The 24,934-nt window shown below is 37.7% G+C and overlaps 1 long non-coding RNA gene and 2 pseudogenes across 1 annotated transcript in view; 1 reads left to right on the forward strand and 2 right to left on the reverse strand.

The window, feature by feature from the left end:
• The window catches only part of LOC147357241 (uncharacterized), a 79,531-nt gene extending 64,181 nt beyond the window's left edge, over window positions 1-15,350 (forward strand). The window contains exon 3 of the long non-coding RNA XR_015142471.1: window positions 15,118-15,350. This is a non-coding gene — a long non-coding RNA (uncharacterized LOC147357241). The remainder of the gene's footprint in view (window positions 1-15,117) is intronic.
• LOC147357245 (olfactory receptor 4C15-like) lies at window positions 6,725-8,044 on the reverse strand (annotated as a pseudogene).
• An 8,157-nt stretch (window positions 15,351-23,507) lies between the features above and the next one.
• LOC147357246 (olfactory receptor 4C6-like) lies at window positions 23,508-24,436 on the reverse strand (annotated as a pseudogene).
• Between the last annotated feature and the right edge of the window lie 498 nt (window positions 24,437-24,934).

The raw sequence follows: 24,934 nt of genomic DNA on the forward strand, positions 1-24,934 counted from the left end.
TCATCCTCTGTCATCGCCTTCTTCTCCTGCCCCCAATCCCTCCCAGCATCAGAATCTTTTCCAATGAGTCAACTCTTTGCATGAGGTGGCCAAAGTATTGGAGTTTCAGCTTTAGCATCAGTCCTCCCAATGAACATCCAGGACTGATCTCCTTTAGAATGGACTGGCTGGACCTCCTTGCAGTCCAAGGGACTCTCAAGAGTCTTCTCCAACACCACAGTTCAAAAGCATCAATTCTTTGGCACTCAGCTTTCTTCACAGTCCAACTCTCACATCCATATATGACCACTGGAAAAACCATAGCCTTGACTAGACGGACCTTTGTTGACAAAGTGGTATCTCTGCTTTTGAATATGCTATCTAGGTTGGTCATAACTTTCCTTCCAAGGAGTAAATATCTTTTACTTTCATAGCTGCTATCACCATCTGCAGTGATTTTGGAGTCGAGAAAAATGAAGCCTGGCACTGTTTCCACTGTTCCCATCTATTTTCCATGAACTGATGGGACCAGATGCCATGATCTTCGTTTTCTGAATGTTGAGCTTTAAGCCAACTTTTTCACTCTCCTCTTTCACTTTCATTAAGAGGCTTTTTAGTTCCTCTTCACTTTCTGCCATAAGGGTGGTGCCATTTGCATATCTGAGGTTATTGATATTTCTCCCAGCAATATTGATTCCAGCTTGTGCTTCTTCCAGACCAGCGTTTCTCATGATGTACTCTGCATAAAAGTTAAGTAAGCAGGGTGACCTTTGTTGGCAAAGTAATGTCTCTGCATATAAGTTAAATAAACAGGGTGACACTATACAGCCTTGATGTACTCCTTTTCCTATTTGGAACCAGTCAGTTGTTCCATGTCCAGTTCTAACTGTTGCTTCCTGACCTGCATACAAATTTCTCAAGAGGAAGATCAGGTGGTCTGGTATTCCCATCTCTTTCAGAATTTTCCACAGTTTATTGTGATCCACACAGTCAAAGGCTTTGGCATAGTCAATAAAGCAGAAATAGATGTTTTTCTGGAACTCTCTTGCTTTTTCCATGATCCAGCAGATGTTGGCAATTTGATCTCTGGTTCCTCTGCCTTTTCTAAAACCAACTTGCACATCAGGAAGTTCACGGTTCACCTATTGCTGAAGCCTGGCTTGGACAATTTGAGCATTACTTTACTAGCGTGTGAGATGAGTGCAATAGTGCGGTACTTTGAGCATTCTTTGGCATTGCCTGTCTTTGGGATTGGAATGAAAACTGACCTTTTCCAGTCCTGTAGCCATGGCTGAGTTTTCCAAATTTGCTGGCATATTGAGTGCAGCACTTTTACAGCATTATATATTTTGATTAGCAATAGAGAATAACACTTTTGTATATTTTAATTTCTTCTATTTCATTTGTTTTGAATTTCGTATGTGATGTCTATTTAATTTTTGATATCTTTAAGTTTTGAGCTTTTTTCCCCCAACATTATGCAATAAACTCTATCAATTTTAAACTCCTGTTTCCGTTTTAGTCAATCATGCCTTTAAATTTTAATGTCAAATGAAACACATTTTAACGTGAATTTTGATGTACACTTCCTCTCTCTGATTAATCATCAATTCTTTAGTGATTCAATAACTCCATCAACTCAGTCATCAAATGTGTACTGAGAACCTACTCATATCTGGAGTCAACTTATAGAGCATGAAAAGACGTTCTCAACCTCCTCATAATGACGTTGGAGGGATACCTTTTCTCTACGTAAGAATTTTAATCATTAAAAAACTACACATAACTCTGCAATAACACCAAGTGAATTTTATTTTATTTTACTTTATTAGGTTTATTTATTTATTTATTTTTAATTTTATTTTATTTTTAAATTTTACAATATTGTATTAGTTTTGCCAAATATCACTCTATATCAGAAAGATCCTATAAAATAAGTTGATTGGTTGTTAAAGATTTAAACATGGAAAATAAGTGAAATTATGTCTTTAGTTTAGTTAAACTGCAATTTCCAACAAAGTTGTCTGAAAATTAAATATTCAAAAAGTTTATAAAGGGTTTCCCTAAGTAAGGTAAATATATCAGTGTCAGTAAATCAAACTATTTAACTCTATTAAAGTTATACATCTAAATACAATTAGGTTTCCCTTGCAGTTGAGCTAAAATACTATTAGTTCACTATGAGAAATTGGAAATGTCACAATAATTATAAACTCTGATTAGAAGTTGCAATTTTCTCTGTTGATTATTTAAAAAAGAAAATAAATCAATGATTATTTAATTTTAATACATTAGGTTTCCAGTAGGGGATAAAAACAAAAGAAAGGGAGCTCTTTGCTGTGAGAAGAGGAGTTAGGATAGAAGAGTGATTAAATATTTTTAGAAAGGGAACATGCATTGCTTAGGAAAAATAGATGCTCCCATCATTAAAAACTGCACTCTCATTAAATCCAAACGTTTTAAGAGACAAATTTTGGGTAGATAACAGACAAACATGACATCCAGTTCAACTAATTCTATTTTATTTTAAGTAAGAAAAGAGAAGGTTTGGGAAATAAAACCGGGAAAGCATCATTGAAGAATGTATGCATTAGTTTAAATCAATACTACTTGAGAATTTTATTATTGCATTCAACCATTATCTCCAAACTTTTCTGGACCACCCTGCCTCTTTGATTTGGGAGGGCATCATGGTAGTAGAAGGTCTTTTTCCTTCCTTGATCCTTACATTTTACTTTTACCTACTGAACTGTTAACTGATTCAAATATATTTGGTGCCAAATTTTTTCCATTCTTCCTAAGTTAAATAACCATCTGCCTCTATCTCCTATGTTCCAAATGTGTGTGTGTGTGTGTGTGTGTGTGTGCGTGTGTGTGTATGATTGAATAAGGCAATTCAGGATTAAATATTATTCTTTTTCCCTAATCTTATCATTCAAACAAGTTTTTGCTTGTCCTATTTCATTTGACATACACGTTTTTTGCAAGGTAACTGGACTGGCCATGTGATTCATCCATTTTTAGTTACAAAGCATGATCTGTGATACAGAGTGTTTTAATTAAAACACTTAGGCTAGAACTAGAAAGGGATGTTACTACATAGCCTCTCTCTCAGCATTCACCCTACATCTCATATAAAATATCAAATTCTAATCATCACATAGATTGCATCTTAGAAAAAAGAAATCATGAGTCATGAGAGAAGGATAGCAACTGATATCTTAAATTTCTGTCCTGACTCCAAAACCAAGTGCATTAAACTGCATGCTGAGGTTAATATTAAAGCAAAATAAATAAATGAATAAAGATCCAACTGGATAATAGTGAGGAGGAGGAAAGAAGCAGACTAAAGCAGTCAGAACAGGAGAGAGGAGTGAGCAGGTTCCAGGGAAAGAAGAGTTGGGGATGGGATATAGAAAGATATAGAGTGGGAAGGAAAACAAACATCTTAGAGAAAGTCATTTTATCTGAGATTTCATCCCACAGTTCAGCTTCTTTCTTCCTGAACAACCATGCCATCGTTCACCCCAATTAAAGAGAGACTGTTGTTGTGTGTCGTCCCAAGGATTGTCAAGGATCCTGAAAATCCAGGTGTGTAGAAAGTGGAGCCCAATTTCATACTCTGTCCCAGAATCATCAGCTCTGACCATAGACTTTGAACCAGGAGCTCCCCAAGGGAGAAACTTCTGCCAAGCTGGCCTTCATTCCGTGTGTTGTGTCCTCTGTGAGCAGAGGTGCCTTTGAGAAGTAGTTCAGCCATGTGCTGAGCCCAAGGAAGGCCTAGGAAGCCTGAACCACCATAACTCTTCATTGGTAGAAACACTCTCCAGGAGCTCTGTCATTTGTTAGAAGACACACTGAGTATAGATTCCAAGAGATCAGTGTTTAGGGCTCAGATGGTAAAGAACCCGTCTGCAATACAGGAGACCTGGGCTCAATCCCTGGGTTGGGAAGATCCCTTGGAAGAGTGCAACACCATCCAGTATTGTCACCTGGAAAATCTCATTGACATAGGACCCTGGCAGGCTACAGTCCATGGGGTCACAAAGAGTCAGACATAACTGAGACTAAGCACAGCACAGAAGAAAAAATTTCTGACAGATTGAGAAACTTACCTCTTTCCTTACAACAAAACAGATGACTTCCAGTAGAGTATATTTTTCATATATTCAACTTTCATTTACTTATAAGGTGAATTATGTGTAGCTTGAATACAACACACAAACTATACTTCATTGAGATTTATCATTGCCTTCTATCACAAGTGATGATGGGATGTAAAGAGTTTATGGAGAAAGGGAACTCTTCATGTAGCCATAATCCACACAGCTCCTTCCTGGTAACACTGGGTCAGACAGAACAGCAAGGTCTGTATTGGAGCAGAGAGAATGCTCTGAAAATGGAGTGAATTTCTTAATTCCATTCTTGGAAATTTAATTGGAGTAAACTATTCCTGAACTCTGAGACATAAATGCGTCTGCGGCCAGCTTTCTTCCCACTGTATCTCTCTCTCTCTTGCTGTTTTCTTTTTGTGTATGTGTGAAAAATCATGAGGCTAAGTGTTTTCTTTTTACTGTACTGGATATTTATAGAAATTCACACAAGAGTTTGCAAATGCTTAAGGTAGGCTTTAAGCCTCAGGAGCTCCAAGGAAACTATTTCTTCCAAACCAGTCCCAAGTGATATGCAATGAGCTATCTAGCTCAAACAGTCCAAGGGCAAAATCAAGCCTTGGGGACAATTAGTCAAACTTCAACTCATATGACTTGATTTGAGGTAATTCTGTTCTCTTCCACATAAACTTTCCTAAGCCCATCTCTTCTAGAGGCCTGGAAGTCTTTGAAGACAGCTGAAAGCCCGTAGATGAAATATGTGTGGTTAACTACTCTTGTTTGTGTTATATCAACTTGTGAACTGGTTTCCCTGGTGGCTCAGATGGTAAAGCATCTGCTTGCAATGCGGGAGAGCAGGGTTCAATCCCTGTGTTGGGAAGATCCCCTGGAGAAAGAAATGGCAAGCCACACCAGTACCCTTGCCTGGAAAAGCCTATGGACAGAGGAGCCTGGTAGGCAACAGTCCATGGGGTCACAAAAGAGTTGAACATGACTGAGCAACATCACTTTCACTTTGAAAGTGTGAATTATAGTTATCATCAATATCAAAGGGCTAATGTCAGCAATAATTAGAGTTCTTTGGCAAATCTGAAAATTAATATGTTAATGTTTTTCTTTCTATTGTTTATTTATTTATTTTTAAAATAGTGTTGATTTACAAAGTTTTGTTATTTTCAGTTGTACAGCAGATACATTAGGTTGGGCAAAAAGTTCCTTGATATATATATGTATTTATATTTATATATGCAAAACCTAATCCCTAAGACAATTTTGTCTTCCCTCCAGAAATATTTCCCAAAATATCAAATGAGTGGCAAGAAGTGACAGTAATTTTTTTCATTCTTTTTTTACTTATAGATTCTAAGTCTTCTTAGTTCATTTGAGGATACTGAATTGCCAAATCAGAGTTCATAAGTGACCTAAAATGAAAACTAAATTATTTCCTAGAACTTATGCTATTTTTTATAATATTATTACATTACTTACAGTTTAGGTCAGTTCAGTCACTCAGTCATGTCCGACTCTTTGTGACCCCATGAACTGCAGCATGCCAGGCCTCCCTGTCCATCACCAACTCCTGGAGTCCACCCAAACCCATGTCCATCAAGTCAGTGATGCCATCTAGCTATCTCATCCTCTGTCATCCCCTTCTACTCCTGCTCTCAATCTTTCCCAGCATTGGGGTCTTTTCAAATGAGTGAGCTCTTCGCATCAGGTGGCCAAAATATTGGAGTTTCAGCTTCAACATCAGTCCTACCAATGAACACCCAGGACTGATCTCCTTTAGAATGGACTGGTTTGACCTCCTTGCAGTCCAAGGGACTCTCAAGAGTCTTCTCCAACTCCACAGTTCAAAAGCATCAATCCTTTGGCACTCAGCTTTCTTCACAGTCCAACTCTCACATCCATACATGACCACTGGAAAAACCATAGCCTTGACTAGATGGACCTTTGTTGACAAAGTGATGTCTCTGCTTTTTAATATGCTATCTAGGTTGGTCATAACTTTCCTTCCAAGGAGTAAGCATCTTTTAATTTCATGGATGCAATCACTATCTGTAGTGATTTTGGAGCCCCAAAAAATAAAGTCTGACACTGTTTCCACTGTTTCCCCATCTATTTGCCATGAAGTGATGGGACCAGATGCCATGATCTTCGTTTTCTGAATGTTGAGCTTTAAGCCAACTTTTTCACGCTCTTCTCAACTTTCATCAAGAGGCCCTTTAGTTCTTCTTCACGTTCTGCCCTAAGGGTGGTGTCATATGCATGTCTGGGGTTATTGATACTTCTCCCAGCAATCTTGATTCCAGCTTGTGCTTCTTCCAGCCCAGTGTTTCTTATGATGTACTCTGCATATAAGTTAAATAAGCTGGGTGACAGTATACAGCCTTGACGTACTCCTTTTCCTATTTGGCATCGGTCTGTTGTTCCATGTCCAGTTGTAACTGTTGCTTCCTGATCTGCACACAAGTTTCTCAAGAGACAGGTCAGGTGGTCTGGTATTCCCATCTTTTCAGAATGTTCCACAATTTATTGTGATCCACACAGTCAACCCCTGTCAAACAATGCTCATCCATATAAAATTTTTGTCTGATTAGAAAATTTTAATTTTTTATTCAACTTTAAATGTTTTATTTTTCATTAGAAACCATTATCTTATTCCACACTTTCCTCATGGAACTTTTCACTTCTTTGTTCCTGAAAGCTTAAATCAAAGGATTGAACATGGGAGTTAGGATGGTGTAAAGTATGGCTACCATTTTGTCAAAGGAGAAAGAATATGGAGGCCATACATAGATAAATATGCATGGGATAAAGAACAAAATCACAACAGCAATGTGAGATCTGCAGGTGGAGAGGGCTTTCTGCTGACCTTCAGAGCTATGGGTTCACAGAGACAGCAAGATGACCCCATAGGAGACAAGCAACAAGAAGAAGATTAGGATGCAGATAAATCCACTGTTGCTGCTGCTAAGTCACTTCAGTCGTGTCCAACTCTGTGCGACCCCATAGACAGCAGCCCACCAGGCTCCCCCGTCCCTGGGATTCTCTAGGCAAGAACACTGGAGTGGGTTGCCATTTCCTTCTCCAATGCATGAAAGTGAAAAGTGAAAGTGAAGTTGCTCAGTCGTGTCCGACTCTTCGCAACCCCATGGACTGCAACCTACCAGGCTCCTCTGTCCATGGGATTTTCTAGGCAAGAGTACTGGAGTGGGGTGCCATTGCCTTCTCCAAAACCCACTGTTGGTGACTACCAAAAGCCCAAAGATGTGAGTGTCAGTGCAGGCAAGCTCCAGCAGTGGGTACAAGTCACATATGAAGTGATCAATGACATTGGGGCCACAGAAGGGCAGCTGGAAAGTGAAGAGAATCTGTATCATGGAATGAATGAAGCTCCCTGTCCAGGCTACCGCCATCAGCAGGACACAGAGTCTGTGGTTCATGATAGAAGAATAGTTCAAAGGCTTGCAGATGGCCACATAGCGGTCAAAGGCCATGGCACTGAGGAAAATCACCTCCACCTCAGCAAAGAAGTGTTCAGCAAAGAGCTGGGTCATGCAACCTTTGAAGGAAATGGTTTTCTTCCAAAGGAGAGAGTCCACAATCATCTCTGGGACAATGACGGAGGAGAAGCATGCATCCAGGAAGGACAGAAAAGTCAGCAAGAAGTACATGGGTGAGCCCCAGAGTGCTGGGCTGCTACTGATGGTCACCACAATTAGCAAGTTGCCTCCAACAGTTGCAATGTAAATGAACAAAAATAAAACAAATATTATTTTCTTCATGGTTGGATTCTGTGAAAGCCCCAGGAGGACAAACTCAGTTACAAAGCTTTGGTTTTACATAATTTCCAAGGAAAAGGTGAATGGTACCACAGTAAGCATGTAGAATCTACAGTTAGAAGAAAGACAAATGTGCCTCAGACCAGTTTTGAGAGTCATCATAGTCATCAACAAATTGGTGCCTGCATGTGAAAAATTGAATTATGTTCTTGCACTTGCTTTTTCATTGAACACAAAGCTAGAAATTTGTTGAAGGTGGTAGGGGGATACCAGGAAGAATGAAGTTTATATAAATTGTTAAATGTTTTAAGATAGAGCTTCAATGTAAGAAAAGGTAGGGATCCACCTGGGGTGGGGATAAGATATAGTTGTTATCTCAACTGCCAACTCTGGTCATATGTTAATAGTAGTGGTTTCCTGGAGTGAATCGTGAGAAGAATTCTGAAGCCACAGCCATGTTCTGAGGAAGGGAAAAGAGAAGTTTATTGATCATGCCTGCCATGTGCATGAGTGGGAGGAGGGGGGGGAGATGTTGCATGCCATCCATGATCAGGTGACTTCCTTATCTACATACAGATAGAAGGAGAAATAAGACAAAACTGAAGAAGTGCTTGGATCATGGCTATGCTCCTAGTTATTTCTTTAAAATCTAAAAAAAAAAAAAACCTGAAACTTTAAAATCAACTAATTCATTCTTCAAAATAAAGGTCATTGGGAACACACCTTGCTGTAGACTAATACATAATAAATATCCATGTATTAAGTTGGCTTTCTTTTCACTCATTATTTAAAAACAAGAAGAAAAGCTGACAAAAATAAGTAATACCTACTAATATGTACTGTTATGATGACTAAGTTAAATAATGCAAGGAAGCAGTTGTTCAGAGTTAAGTGGCTATGAAACAGTCCACATTAGATCTTATTACCCAGTTTTACTGGTAGGAAGTCCATGCTTAAAGAGATAAAATTAAAGAAATAACAGACGCTGGCTCTGGAGTTTTAACCCAGAACCTCTGACTCCAGCATGGAAGTGACTGACTCTACAGGGAAAGAAGAAAAAATTTTTCTAGCAAGAGCTTCAGAGCAGAAGGGGCTTCTCTAGAGTTTCCATTCACTGTGGAGGTTATAATCTGATTTCTGTCTTCATATTTGACTGATGCTTCTTGATGAAGGACACAGAGCCAATGATGTAGAATCAGAAGGTAATGGCCGAATTATTTAAAGATACAAAGTGACAGTAACCACATGGGTAAGGAATAGAAACAGAATGTTGACTATAGACAGAGCCTGAGGCTTTATTCATTGCTAAGTATTTATTAAGAAATGCAAAAGCAAAATGGCTGTCTGGGGAGGCCTTAAAAATAGCTGTGAAAAGAAGAGAAGCGAAAAGCAAAGGAGAAAAGGAAAGATATAAGCATCTGAATGCAGAGTTCCAAAGAATAGCAAGAAGAGGTAAGAAAGCCTTCCTCAGCGATCAATGCAAAGAAATAAAGGGGAACAACAGAATGGGAAAGACTAGGGATTTCTTCAAGAAAATCAGAGATACCAAGGGAACATTTCACGCAAAGATGGGCTCAATAAAGGACAGAAATGTTATGGACCTAACAGAAGCAGAAGATATTAAGAAGAGATGGCAAGAATACACAGAAAAACTGTACAAAAAAGATCTTCACGACCCAGATAATCATGATGGTGTGATCACTGACCTAGAGCCAGACATCCTGGAATGTGAAGTCAAGTGGGCCTTAGAAAGCATCACTATGAACAAAGCTAGTGGAGGTGATGGAATTCCCGTTGAGATATTCCAAATCCTGAAAGATGATGCTGTGAAAGTGCTGCACTCAATATGCCAGCAAATTTGGAAAACTCAGCAGTGGCCACAGGACTGGAAAAGGTCAGTTTTCATTCCAATCTCAAAGAAAGGCAATGCCAAAGAATGCTCAAACTACCACACAATTGCACTCATCTCACATGCTAGTGAAGTAATGTTCAAAATTCTCCAAGCCAGGCTTCAGCAATATGTGAACCATGAACTTCCTGATGTGCAAGCTGGTTTTAGAAAAGGCAGAGGAACCAGAGATCAAATTGCCAACATCCACTGCATCATGGCAAATGCAAGAGAGTTCCAGAAAAACATCTATTTCTGCTTTATTGACTATGCCAAAGCCTTTGACTGTGTGGATCACAATAAACTGTGGAAAATTCTGAAAGAGATGGGAATACCAGACCACCTGATCTTCCTCTTGAGAAATTTGTATGCAGGTCAGGAAGCAACAGTTAGAACTGGACATGGAACAACAGACTGGTTCCAAATAGGAAAAGGAGTTCGTCAAGGCTGTATATTGTCACCCTGCTCATTTAATTTATATGCAGAGTACATCATGAGGAACACTGGACTGGAGGAAGCACAAGCTGGAATCAAGATTGCTGGGAGAAGTATCAATAACCTCAGATATGCAGATGGCACCACCCTTATGGCAGAAATTGAAGAGGAACTCAAAAGCCTCTTGATGAAAGTGAAAGTGGAGAGTGAAAAAGTTGGCTTAAAGCTCAACATTCAGAAAACGAAGATCATGGCATCTGGTCCCATCACTTCATGGCAAATAGATGGGGAAACTGGAAACAGTGTCAGAGCTTATTTTTGGGGGCTCCAAAATCACTGCAGATGGTGACTGCAGCCATGAAATTAAAAGACGCTTACTCCTTGGAAGGAAAGTTATGACCAACCTAGATAGCATATTCAAAAGCAGAGACATTACTTTGCCAGCAAAGGTTCGTCTAGTCAAGGCTATGGTTTTTCCTGTGGTCATGTATGGATGTGAGAGTTGGACTGTGAAGAAGGCTGAGCACCGAAGAATTAATGCTTTTGAACTGTGGAGTTGGAGAAGACTCTTGAGAGTCCCTTGGACTGCAAGGAGATCCAACCAGTCCATTCTGAAGGAGATCAGCCCTGGGATTTCTTTGGAAGGAATGATGCTAAAGCTGAAACTCCAGTACTTTGGCCACCTCATGCGAGGAGTTGACTCATTGGTAAAGACTCTGATGCTGGGAGGGATTGGGGGCAGGAGGAGAAGGGGACGACAGAGGATGAGATGGCTGGATGGCATCACTGACTCGATGGACGTGAGTTTGGGTGAACTCTGAGTGTTGGTGATAGACAGGGAGGCCTGGTGTGCTGCGATTCATGGGGTCACAAAGAGTCGGACACAACTGAGCGACCGAACTGAACTGAACTGAAGTATGTTTTCAAAGTGACCCAATCAGATCAAGCAGTACTCATGAGTGTGTGTCTGCTTCAAATGTATATGACTTACTGTAATGTAGGGAGATTCACATATAATATCCCTACCCATTTCATACAATTATAATGAGGGTCAAATTGGAAAATGTGAAATTGCTGCTTATGATAAAATGCCCATACTGATTTTAGTGACTCTTCTCTCACTTAAGAAGCCAAACAGCTTACCCACAGAAAGCTTTTCCATTAACCATCCAGATATTACTCCAATTTTTTACTTCATTTCTTATAGCAAGACACAGCTTTGAGAATGACTGTCCTTTGTTGTTGTTTAGTCACTCAGTCATGTCTGACTCTTTGTGACCCCATGAACTGTAGCCTGTCAGGCTCCTCTGTTCATAGGATTTCTCCTCTGTTCATAAGAACCCAGGAGTGGGTTGTCATTTCCTTCTCCAGGGGATCTTCCTGATGCAGGGATTGAAACTCATTGGCAGGTGGATTCTTTACTGCTAAACAATGAGAGAAATATGATTGTATCCTTCCTTGTACACATGAGAAATTCATCAGTCAAGTGGCAAGTGAGTGTGTGTGTGTGTGTGTGTGTGTGTACATATATATACTATCTATGCTTGTTAAATAGGGAAGTAAAAGAATATTTGGGCTTTCTGAAAGAATTAAAAATGAATTGAATTTTATGAATGACATTGACTGCTAACAAAAATTATTGAAAATATGAATAAAACTAGCAAATATACAGATGTATATACAGCACATTTTTTTACTTACTTTAAAACAAATTGTTTCCAGGGCATAAGAGATTTCTAAACAGTGCCTGGACTCTGAACGCCGTATTCAGCTATGTCATCAAGCAAACAAGAACATGAAACAAACCTTATAATATCATTGGATAAGTTAATGACTATATATTAAAGAGTAAAAACTATCAATATATGTAGAGACAATGAAATGAAGACATCAGGTCCAGATTCATAGAGACCTAGGTTCAAATCAAAGCTCTTGTACTGTTATATTATGTGATGAGAAAAGTTACTTAAAATTTTCAAGAGCTCAGATTCTATTCTATAATTGTGTATAATAACAATGGGTTCTTGGAAGAATCAGATAAGGCAATATTGATATTGATAAAACCATTAATGCATTTAGATGCACTGGAGAAAAGTGCCGTAAGTGTGAACATGCTCCCAGAGCCTTTGACACAGAGCAGAAATGACCATCCTTTTACTCCTAATTCATGCTTTACCATGATCATGAGAAATTCTGGGCTGGAAGAAGCACAAGTTGGAATCAAGATTGCTGGGAGAAATATCAATAACCTCAGATATGCAGATGACACCACCCTTATGGCAGAAAGTGAAGAGGAACTAAAAAGCCTCTTGATAAAAGTGAAAGAGGAGAGTGAAAAAGTTGGCTTACAGCTCAACTTTCAGAAAACTAAGATCATGGCATCTGGTCCCATCACTTCTTGGGAAATAGATGGGGAAACAGTGGAAACAGTGTCAGACTTTATTTCTCTGGGCTCCAAAATCACTGCAGGTGGTGATTGCAGCCATGAAATTAAAAGACACTTATTCCTTGGAAGGAAAGTTATGACCAACCTAGATAGCATACTGAAAAGCAGAGGTCCATCTAGTCAAGGCTATGGTTTTTCCAGTGGTCATGTATGGATGCGAGAGTTGGACTGTGAAGAAAGCTGAGTGCCAAAGAATTGATGCTTTTGAACTGTGGAGTTGGAGAAGACTCTTGAGAGTCCCTTGGACTGCAAGGAAGTCCAACCAGTCCATTCTGAAGGAGATCAGCCCTGGGATTTCTTTGGAAGGAATGATGCTAAAGCTGAAACTCCAGTACTTTGGCTACCTCATGCGAAGAGTTGACTCATTGGAAAAGACTCTGATGCTGGGAGGGATTGGAGGCAGGAGGAGAAGGGGATGACAGAGGATGAGATGGCTGGATGGCATCACTGACTCAATGGACGTGAGTCTGAGTGAACTCCGGGAGTTGGTGATAGACAGGGAGGCCTGGCGTGCTGCGATTCATGGGGTCGCAAAGAGCTGGACACGATTGAGCGACTGATCTGATCTGATCTGATCTGAATACAATTTTATAGTCTTCAGACCCTCATGTGTGCATGTGTGGGTGCTAAATTGCTTCAGTTGTGTCCAATTCTTTGTGGCCTTATGGACTGTAGCCTGCCAGGCCGCTCTGTTCATGGAAGTCTCCAGGCAAGAATATTGGGATGGATTGCTGTGCCCTTCTCCAGGGGATCTTCCCGACCCAGGGATCAAACCTACATCTCTTCTTTCTCCTGGATTGGCAGTTAGGTTTTTTACCATTAGCATCAGCTAGGAAGCCCAGATCCCCAGGAGTCCAAATCTTTTTCAGGTAGTGTCATTGTACAAAGAAAATCGAATAATACAAACAGTGGAGAGAAAGAGCAAGGCTCTGTATTAATCTAACAAGTAATTCTTAGGCTCTGTACTTCCCTAGTCTGGGAAGTTTCTAAGAAATACTATTTTAGAATCAAATGCCCATTAAATATGAACAAATCAAACTGCTCTTTTTTTTTTATATATTAAAGGAATTTCCAAAATTATTGTTAATACTTAGGCAATAGAGAATACAGTGTCCTCAGAGTTTATGATCACAATGTCTATGATTAGAAATTATTTGAAAGGTAATTAAACATGCTGTGCTGTCCTGGATTGACCCCTAGAAAAGAAAAGTGATAGACATGGAAAAGTTAGTGAAACATGATTAAAATCTTGTGCTTCTTTAATCAATGTTCATTCCACAGTTTTGACAAATATACTACTAGTAACGTTAGATGATAATTATTAGGGGGAAATAATTGAGGAGTAGACAGAAACTCTGTATTATCTTGTCAGCTTTTCTATTAATCTAAACTTATTCCAAAATGAAAAGTTAATTAAAATAATATAATAATTGTTCAGTTTCCAATATAAAAAATCTAGACGCTACAGATTTATAGTCATGTGTCACTGAAGAAACCACAAAACTTCTAAGTCCTCTCCGATAAAATACAGTACCATTTGTTCAAGCTGTTGACCTGTGAGAGTCAAATAAGACAGTTACTATAAACTGCTTTGTAATATATAATTCAACAGGAAGATGTGGAATATTGATATAAGCTTTATTTTCTTAAATAGTGTTTTCACATATAAAGTGCACTAAAGAATCTATCATAAGAATAAAATAGATTTGTTTCTAAGTCGGGTTTTTAAAAAATGATGTCTTCTAAATTGCAATGAAACAGCTTCATTCATATTATCTAATAGGGAAATGTTTTAGCAAATATTTTTATAGTCATAAAAATGACTATGTTTTTTATACAAGTAACCCCAACCCTAAAAATTATTCTAAGAGTGAAATAAAGTGATGTAAGTTTTATGGAAGATGATATTACATTTATTAAAAAATCAGAAATATCTAAAATGTTGAATAAGATGTTTATGCAACTCAATCTACTATAAATTAACAAGATATGCTATGAATAAAACACTAATTAATAACATAAGGACATACTTTGTGAAGAATTTTTACAGCATGTTAAATGAAAAATTGTAGCAACCCTATTCATTAATAATGTATGAAGATAGTAGAGATTTTTTATTTTCAACATGCATTTTGAAATAATAATAAGAAAAATTAACATTAAAAAATCAATTTTAAAACCCACAACATTGTATTATTTATCATCTAATTATTTGTTCAGGAAGAGATGATGTTTGAAGATAATTTTATTACTTATCCAGTGTAATTAATTTGTACTGGTGGAACCAACATGCTAACATAACATAGAATCTCACACTGTAAGTATTTCCTGCTGTAAAGAATCCACAGATAGCCAAATCATAGGCCTAACCCTCCCTATCAGTTTTCCCTTCATATGTTTTTTTTGGAAATAGCTTGTTCTGTTCATATTTCTGAGAAAATATCTCACGGACTTCCCTTCCCTATTCTTCAGATGCTGGAGATGCACAGAAGATTGCTGAGGGCCCTTCACACATGAACTGAGGGCTCTGAACCATCTTTTGGACCTGGGACCCTGGAAATTTTGCCTCCTGGCTCTTACCATTATTCATTACTGGTTCTTCCCATTCATTTTGGCACCAACATTATTCTAGCATTGATCATTCTGAAAATAATATAGAAATTTCTGTGTCTAATTTAAAGCTGATGTAACTATTATATAATAGTTTATATAATAGCATTATAAAATAAATATAATATTCAAAATTATATGAGAAATTAGTAATAAGGATGTCACTATATGCAGTGTTTTCTAATTATATTTTAATATTAAATTAATAGATTAAAAACCCATTCTAATTACCTTCCAAGTTAAATTCCTTGAATCCACTGCATTTTTATCCAGTGACTGAACTGAACTGTTGTATTAGATATCAATGGTTCTCTAAATAAATCACCTTCATTCTACATAGGCATTATGTAGTCCACTTTTTTTAATCTAAAACACTAGGATGAGGGCTAAATGAATGATAAATATAACATATAAAGAAACAATAATTAAATGATAACAAATTAAGAAAAAATAATAATAAATGATAACATATCAAGAAACAGTAAATAAAATGCTACCTACTAGCTCCAACAAAAATACTCAGATGTTGCATTTTATAGTTATTTGGATTTAACTTTAAGATAAAAAACTGATGCTAGCTATAATTTCATTAGACTTGAATAGGAACACATAGCCCTCCAAAAATATTTGTATTCAAACAGCTGCTATACATTCAATACTTAAATTATTTCAAGTCCTATCTAATTAATTTCACATGTATTATTTTATTTGTTTCCAAATCCTTTGGCCTTGTGAACATATAATCTCCATTAAAAATAAACATTCTGAGGGCAAAAAGGTTTATAGAACTGGCCCAAATGTACACAACCAAGTGATAGACCACAGCTTGCTTTAAACTTGGTAGCCTGCATCATAACACCTATAATTTTACATACTACATCACAATTTTAAATCACCTGTGAATATGCAAAAATGTGAATTATAAATCTCACCATGTGTCAGTCTCTTGAAAATTCTGGTAATGCTAACATCCTTCTGTCTATGGAGAAAAACCCATTCAACAGCTGGTCAAAATGTGAAATATAAAATTTCTAAGTCTTACTTCTATATCTAAGAGAGATGTTGCAATTCTGGTAGATGTGGTAAAGAAGTTTCCCTACTGATTCTCAAACACTGTCTTCACCATGGTCTCAATGAAAACATAAAGGAGCAAAAGTTTCTTCCTTGACCTTTAAGTGGAATTTAAAGAGGTTTCCCTGAGAGGTCATGAACCTTAGAATTGAATCTCAGTTTCCCTCAGGGTATGGACATTTCCCATCATTACAATTTTCTAAGACACAGTTATTTATGGTTTGACTTGCTCAAGTGTTTGTAAAAATTTTATGACCCCAGTTAGGTTTTTTTTTTTTTTTTTGGCTTCTCCTGGGCATCTATTTGTAGGTGCTTTCAATTCCCTTCATATTCAGAAAGAGAAACTGTATAAATTAGTACCAAATATAGTACCTTTGCAGACTGCGGTGAAACGTCTATTTATTTACCAAATGCAAAAGATGAGTTCTGGGATAAGACACAGCATCAATCCATAAAGGCATGTACTGTGTGGGGACTAGTGCAACAGTCATGCTTACTAAAGAGTAACAACTTTTATGTGTGAATTTTTTTCATGCAAAAATCTATACATTAATCCAGAATCTGCTTTTCTTCTCTCAGTATTTGATCTTGATATGCCATAATTTTAAAATTAAAAGTACAATTTCCAGACCTTAAAGAAATTTTTCTCTTTTTTTTTTTTTTTAGAGAAAGATTGACAGTTTGTTTACTCTGATGGAATGTAGCATTGCAATTGAAGCTGGAGGGAAAACTGGGGCTTAGCTCATGAGGTCCCTGAAGAAAGTCTATATCAATGAGTGTGCCCCTCTATGGACTCTTGTATTCTACCTATTTTTAATGCTTAGTCACACTCCCCAGAAAGAAGCAGTATTGAAGTGATTAATCAGAAAGGTAAATATTAATAATTGCCTAGACTTCATTTGCACATGGTATTAAGGGACAAGTGTTATTATATTTTCAATAAAATTTTAGATGCTTTTCCTGACATGGGATAGCCATCTGACATGGACCACTCTCTTAGAGGGGATATTTTAAAATTATGACTCAACAGCAGGACTCCAGCAATTAATCCTGGAACTCTGGTTCCTACTTCAAAACGCATGCACCATCTTCTACTTTATTCCAAGTCCTGATTTATTTAATCCTTTATTATTTGCTTCAGATAGAGGAAGTGAGTGGGGTAAGAACTAATATTGTGATGATGGGGTGGGGCAGATAATGTAACAGATATGTTATAGAAACAGGGTAAATTCAGAGAAACCTACAAATCAGAAAAGGGAGAAGGACACAAGGAGCAAAAAGCACAAAGAGTGGGTGAAATGAGAGGATAATGTGGAGGGCTGACCATATGGCTCTTTCAGAATTTATTCAGTAGTCCCTGCTTCCTGAGGGATTAAAATTCCATCCTGATCATTAATTAATTATATTATAGCATTTATTTTAAATCTACAAATATAGAGGACTCAAGTCTGTACCATTTCTCCTGTTCTTTAGGATTCTCTATTCATGGGAATATAGCAAAAAGTTTACAAAGCTTTGTGATATGTTCTTACAGTTAGTAAATCTAGTTTCCTATCAACTTCCTATTCTTCTTTTCTTTTGTCACCAAACGTATTTAAAGACAGGCACACATCCATATAATTTTAGAATTGTTATATCAATTTCCAGGAAAATATGCTTTGTCATTGGGACCAGTGTAAGAAAGCTATTAGTCATTCAGGTGGAAATACAATGGAGGAATTTGGATTTCAAGATCTCAAACTCAAAGAATCATTGTTCAAAGAAAGTATGCCAAGAAAGATGGGATGAAATACTGCTGGTGGATTCTGTAAGATAAGTGAGTGATGACAGTTATGTTGAATAACATAGAGGTCACTGCTGCTGCTGCTGCTGCCAAGTCACTTCAGTCATGACCCAGAAAAGAGAAATTTAACTGAAGTGTGGCTGAAAGTGTTTAAACAGAACAGAATAAGAGAAATAGGAGACAAGTGTTAGAGAATCTCTTGTGTTTTGTAAGAAAGAGGAGAGAATGAAATGAAAGAGTAACTGATGAAGGAAAAGGAATCAATGGAAGATTTACTTGAAAGATGAAAGACATAACAGATTTGTTTCTTTGCTGATGTAAAATTATCAAATAAAAATTGAAATGTAGATAAAATAGATATAGAAGCTATTTTTAGACCAATGCCCTCATACAAACAAGGAAATAAGATCTAGTGTACAATAAAAAGGTTGATTGCTTTGCATAGGAGCATAGATAATGAATGCATTTTTAAGAGTAGGTAAGAAGGTAGCAAATATCTGAATGGGTGCTGGAAATTGGTAGATATATTTGTAATAGTCTAAGGAAATTCCCTTCAGATAGCTTACATTTTCAGAGTGAAATAGGAAGTAAGCTTATTTAATGTCTCCAAATAAGTTGGATGTTTGCAGTAGTTTTTTTTTTTTAATACCAATACTCTCCTTCAAATTAAAATGCTATTTTATTCCTACTTTGGAATGTCTTTGTATCATAAATAGTATTGAAATTTTCTATTCTGATACACAGATTAGATTATTTACAATCAATTATCCATAGTGAATTTCTTTAAAAAAAAAAAAAAAGGCAGCAAGACCAAGATTTGTTTCAAAATAAGAGCATTAAAGAACCAAACAAAAAAGATGATCAGTGAGCTGAAAAGTAATATGTTTAATGAATAAAGCTATTTCATGTGAAGAAATTAGGGAGACTTACAGAAGAGAGAAGAGATTTGTAGAATATAATTGCAGGTAATAACTTTAGCATGAATGGTCAGAATGGCCTTACTTTTGTAATATAAAATGTAAATTCTGGACCTATGCTGATGCTGGAGAATTACCAAAAATATTATTTAGCTTTAGGGATCTATTACGAACCTTTCAATTCTCATAATTAAAATAGTAAAAATGATCATGAGAAAGTTCTTACAGAGATCAACATTTACAAACTGTCAGCAGCTTTTTCTTCTTCTTTGACATGAGGCAAGAAAAATAATTATTAGGTGAATCCAGATGTTAAATTTTAAGATATTGTAGGGAGCCAGTAAACATTGTGCTCTGTTATGATGTAGCAAAAATCAAATGGACGCTCTGTGCAAAGATGCATACATGCGTACCAAGGTGCTTCAGTCATGTCCTACTATTTATGACCCTATGGAGCCCACCAGGCGCCTCTATTCATGGGATTCTCCAGGCAAGAATACTGGAGTAGGTTGCCACACCTTCCATCAGGGGATCTTCCTGACCCAAGGATCAAACTAGCGTCTCTTATGACTTCTGGATTGGCAGGAGTGTTCTTTACCACTAGCACCATCTGGGAAGCCCATTTGCAAAGATGTTTGATGCTAAATTGCTGAGTTATTCATAAACAAATGAGGGATTTGATTTTCAATTATTCTTCTAATCAAAATTATTCTGATGCTGATAATTCATCTTGAATTTAAAAGTCAAATAATAACAGATTTCTTGATCAGAAGAAGTCTGTTAAATTTTCACTTCTCGCCTTGCACCACATTCCCTCCTGTCCACTGATAATCTTCAGTTCAGTTCAGTCACTGAGTCCTGTCCGACTCTGCAATCCCATGAATAGCAGCACGCCAGGCCTCCCTGTCCATCACCAACTCCTGGAGTTCAACCAAACTCATGTCCAATGAGTTGGTGATATCATCCAACCATCTCATCCTCTGTCATCCCCTTTTCCTCCTGCCCTCAATCTTTCCCGGCATCAGCGTCTTTTCAAATGAGTCAGCTCTTTGCATGAGATGGCCAAAGTATCGGAGTTAGCTTCAAAATCTGTCCTTCCAATGAACACCCAGGACTGATCTCCTTCAGAATGGACTGGTTGGATGTTCTTGCAGTCCAAGGGACTCTCAAGAGTCTTCTCCAACACCACAGTTCAAAAGCATCAATTCTTTGGTGTTCAGCTTTCTTTATAGTCCAACTCTCACATCCATACATAACTACTGGAAAAGCCATAGCTTTGACTAGATGGACTTTGGTGGCAAAGTAATGTCTCTACTTTTTAATATGCTGTCTAAGTTGGCCATAACTTTTTTTCCAAGGAGTAAGCATCTTTTAATTTCATGGCTGCAATCACCATCAGCAGTGATTTTGGAGCCCAAAAATAAAGTCAGCCACTGTTTCCCCATCTATTTGCCATGAAGTGATGGGACTGGCTGCCATGATCTTTGTTTTCTGAATGTTGAGCTTTAAGCCAAATTTTTCACTCTCCTCTTTCACTTGCAACAAGAGGCCCTTTAGTTCTTCTTCACTTTCTACCGTAAGGGTGGTGTCATCTGCATATCTGAGGTTATCAATATTTCTCCCAGAAATCTTGATTCCAGCTTGTGCTTCCACCAGCCCCGCGTTTCTCATGACGTACTCTGCATATAAGTTAAATAAGCAGGCTGACAATATACAGCTCCTTTTATATACATACTCCTTTTCCTATTTGGAACCAGTCTGTTGTTCCATGTCTAGTTCTAACTGTTGCTTCCTGACCTGCATACAGGTTTCTCAAGACTCAGGTCAGATGGTTTGGTATTTCCATCTCTTCAGAATTTTCCACAGTTTATTGTGATCCACACAGTCAAAGGCTTTGGCATAGTCAATAAAGCAGACATAGTTGTTGTTGTTGTTGTTGTTGTTGTTGTTGTTTTTCTGGAAATCTTTTGATTTTTTGATGATCCAGTGGATGTCAGCAGTTTGATCTCCGGTTCCTCTTCCTTTTCTAAAACCAGCTTGAGCATCTGGAATTTCACACTTCACGTATTGTTGAAGCCTGGTTTGGAGAATTTTGAGAATTACTTTGGTAGTGTGTGAGATGAGTGCAATTCTGTGGTAGTTTGACCATTCTTTGGCATTGCCTTTCTTTAGGATTGGAATGATAACTGACCTTTTCCAGTCCCATGGCCACAGCTGAGTTTTCCAAATTTGCTGGCATATTGAGTGCAGCACTTTCACAGCATCATCTTTTAGAATTTGAAATAGCTGAACTGGAAATCCCTCACCTCCACTAGCTTTGTTTGTGGTGCTTCCTAAGGCCCACTTGGCTTCACATTCCAGCATGTCTGGCTCTAGGTGAGTGATCACACCATCATGATTATCTGGGTCATGCAGATATTTTTTGTACAGTTCTCCTGTGTATTCTTGCCACCTTTTATTAATATCTTCTGCGTCTGTTAGGTCCATACAATTTCTGTCCTTTATTGAGCCCATCTTCGAATGAAATGTTCCCTTATCTAATTTTCTTGAATAGATCTCTAGTCTTTCCCATTCTATTATCTTCCTATATTTCTTTGCATTGATCACTGAAGAAGTCTTTCTTATCTCTCCTTGCTATTCTTTGGAGCTCTGCCTTTAAATGTGCATATCTTTCCTTTTCTCCTTTGCTTTTCACTTCTCTTCTTTTCACAGCTATTTGTAAGACCTCTTCAGACAGCTATTTTGCTTTTTTGCATTTTTCTTGGTCAGAAATTATCAGATAATCATTTCTGATTATCTTGACCTTCTTCTATTCAAGGTGGCTTCTAACTTATAAGTTTTTCACTAGCTTTTCAGTAGTCCCTTGAAATGCTCTTCTCACTGATGTGTTTAAGGATGATTCTATCTCATCATTTAGGTCTCAGTTTAAAAGTAACCTCTCAGAAAAACTTCCTTGTCCACCTAACTAAAGTTGTCTGGTCACATAGGCACCATTCCACTACAGTCTCTGACAATCAGTTAACACTTCATGACTTTATTTTCATTTCTACGTATTGTCCCCTGCACTAGAATGTAAACCTATTCATGACTGTGTACCCTGATCTTAAAGAGTATCTGACACTTCATACAAAGTAAGCAAATATTCTTCAGTAAATAAATGGAACTCATAGTTTTCAAAAATAACTGAGGATAATTAACATGAAATATCTACTGTATACACATGTTTTTGTGTATATAAATAAATACTGGCTTAAATATTGTCCTTGCTTGAAATAGTATGACTGATATTGTAATTATTTATATCGTTTATACTGTGTATTTTTAAAATTAAGAAAACTATAACAGAATGCTAATTTAGTCTAAGACATTAGATTTTTAAACTGCAGGCAGTTTAAAAGGGGTCAGTGTCTCTCTAGTGACAGGCAAAGCAAAATCTGGAGGAAAAGAAATGCCATTTGGATTCTCAAATTGAACTCTATGATGTAACAGCAAGAAAAAATTTCCCACACTTTAAGAAAAATTTAGGTCTCTATAGAGTTACTTTTTTCTCATAAAGGGCATAGCTACAGACACTAGAATCTAAAGTATGTTGACTCCCAGTGTGAGTGATTCTTATTCTGCCTCTTTAAAGGAGAAATAACAGCAGCAGAGAATTTTGGCAGTGCTGTAGTCCTTATTAAATAGTAAACTACTAAGTAAAGTACTAATCTGAGATTGTAGTTGCTTTCAAATGTTTCCAGAAAAGACACTTGGAAATATGAAATCAGATAATTCTAACTCCTATATTTCGTGTATGTATACACACACACACACACACACACACACACACACACATTTATATATACACCCCTACTTTTTGGCATTAATTTATATTAAGAAAAAAACAATTTACTTTTAGACTTATATTCATTCAACAATATTTATTAAGCACAGCATGAAGCAATAAACACAATCTCTGACCTTACAGGGATTACAAATTTGTTGAAAGGAAAAGAGAAAATAAAAGCCAAGAAATAATTGCTAAAGTTTAGTTTCTGACATTGATACAAAGGATGTAATCAGATGAAGAGTTAAAGAGTTACCTAGAAGAAAGTCATCAGGGAAAACGTCTAAGGAGATGACAGTTCATCTGAAAGAAGGAAAAAAAAAAAGATAAAGCCAGAGAAGAAGAACTCTGGGAAAGAGAATTTCAGGAGTGGGTAGAGTAAGAAAAGCAAAAGCCACAAACTAGAAAAGGCTTGAATTATTCAAAATGCAGGAGAAAAATGTAGAGAGAGAAAGAGAAAGTGGGCAGAGCCTTGTGAGAAAAGGAATGGAGCACACACTGCACTGGGGAGAGAAAAGTAACAGGATTACAGAATCTTAGCCTGATTTGCTTGATTAAATGATGCCAGTGACTACTGTATCCTCAATAGATTGGAATGAATGGGAGGGTAAAAGCACACTGTCCTTGTAAGAAAGAATTGCTTTTAGTATGTAAGCTAATGACCACACAACGCCCCTTGTTTCATTCACAGTTTCCTCATGGCATTTTCACCCCCATGTTCCTCAAGATGTAGATCAGGGGATTTAACATGGGTGCAATGATGGTAAAGGACAGAACCATCACTTTGTCTATGGGGTAAGTGACCACAGGCATCACGTACAGGAAAATACAAGGCACAAAGAAGATGAAAACCATCATGAGGTGGGAGCCACAGGTGGATAGGGTTCTACGCTGCCCTTCAGAGCTGCAGGACTTCAGGGAGCAGAGAATGACCACAAAGGAAGTGGTGAGGATGAGGAAGATGGCCACACACATCACCCCACTGTTGAGGATGACTAACAGGCCCAGGATGCGGGTGTCCATGCAGGCCAGTTTCAGCAATGGAAACAAATCACACATAAAATGATCAATGACGTTAGGGCCACAGAAGGGAATTTGATACATGAGGAGAAGCTGTACTGTTGCATGGGTAAAAAGCCCCATCCATGACCCTTTCAGTAATAGGCAGCACATCCACGGCCTCATGATGGTCATGTAGTGAAGGGGCTTACAGATGACCACGTAGTGGTCATAGGCCATCACGGTGAGAAGGATTATGTCCACCCCACCGAAGAAGTGGTCAATGAAGAGCTGGGCCATGCAGCCTTTGAGGGAGATGGCAGTGCTCTCAGAGAGGGAGTCCACAATCATCTTGGGGGCAATGATGGAAGAATAGGTGACATCCTTGAGGGAGAAGGATATAAGGAAAAAATACATGGGTGATCTCAGACTCTGACTTGTGATCACAGTTACCACAATGAGGATGTTTCCCAAAATGGTGGACATAGACATGATTAGAGACACAGCAGAGAGTATTTTCTGCAGCTCTGGATTCTTTGCAATGCCCAAAAGAATGAATTCTGTCACATTGTTGAGATTACCCATTTACTATGGGCTGATCTAAGCTTCTGTCTCTGAGCTGGAAAATCTACAAAAGAATATGATTCTAAATTAGCAATTATTACTAATTTGGGATTTTTTATTTTTTGGACTCTCTCTCACACCCTCTTGACTTACCTTTTCCTTCAGCCATCAGAACAGCAACTTGCTGCAAACAATCGTATCCTGATAACACCTTGATCCTTATCATTCCCCATACAACACCTTTCACGAGTGTATCTCTTGCTTTTCTGACACTTGCTGCTTGAGACACTTAGAAGACCCTGCTTCATCACCCTGGGACATCAACCATGTGGTGATATGGAGAATTAACATACCTTTAGGAAATCCTAGATCACCAGTCGATAGGAGCCAGTGGATAAATGGTAACCAGCCTAGCACAATCTAAGATTCAGATTTGTTCCTCCCCTGTTTCACTCTCCCCCATTCATTGCCTTCATTTTCTTTTCCAAAATGAGCTAATGACACACAAGCCCTCTCAGC

This window comes from Bos grunniens, chromosome 15 (genome assembly GCF_055505025.1).
Source record: "Bos grunniens cultivar Pamir isolate PY7600 chromosome 15, Bosgru_T2T1.0, whole genome shotgun sequence".
In the NCBI taxonomy this organism is placed as follows: Eukaryota; Metazoa; Chordata; class Mammalia; order Artiodactyla; family Bovidae; genus Bos; species Bos grunniens.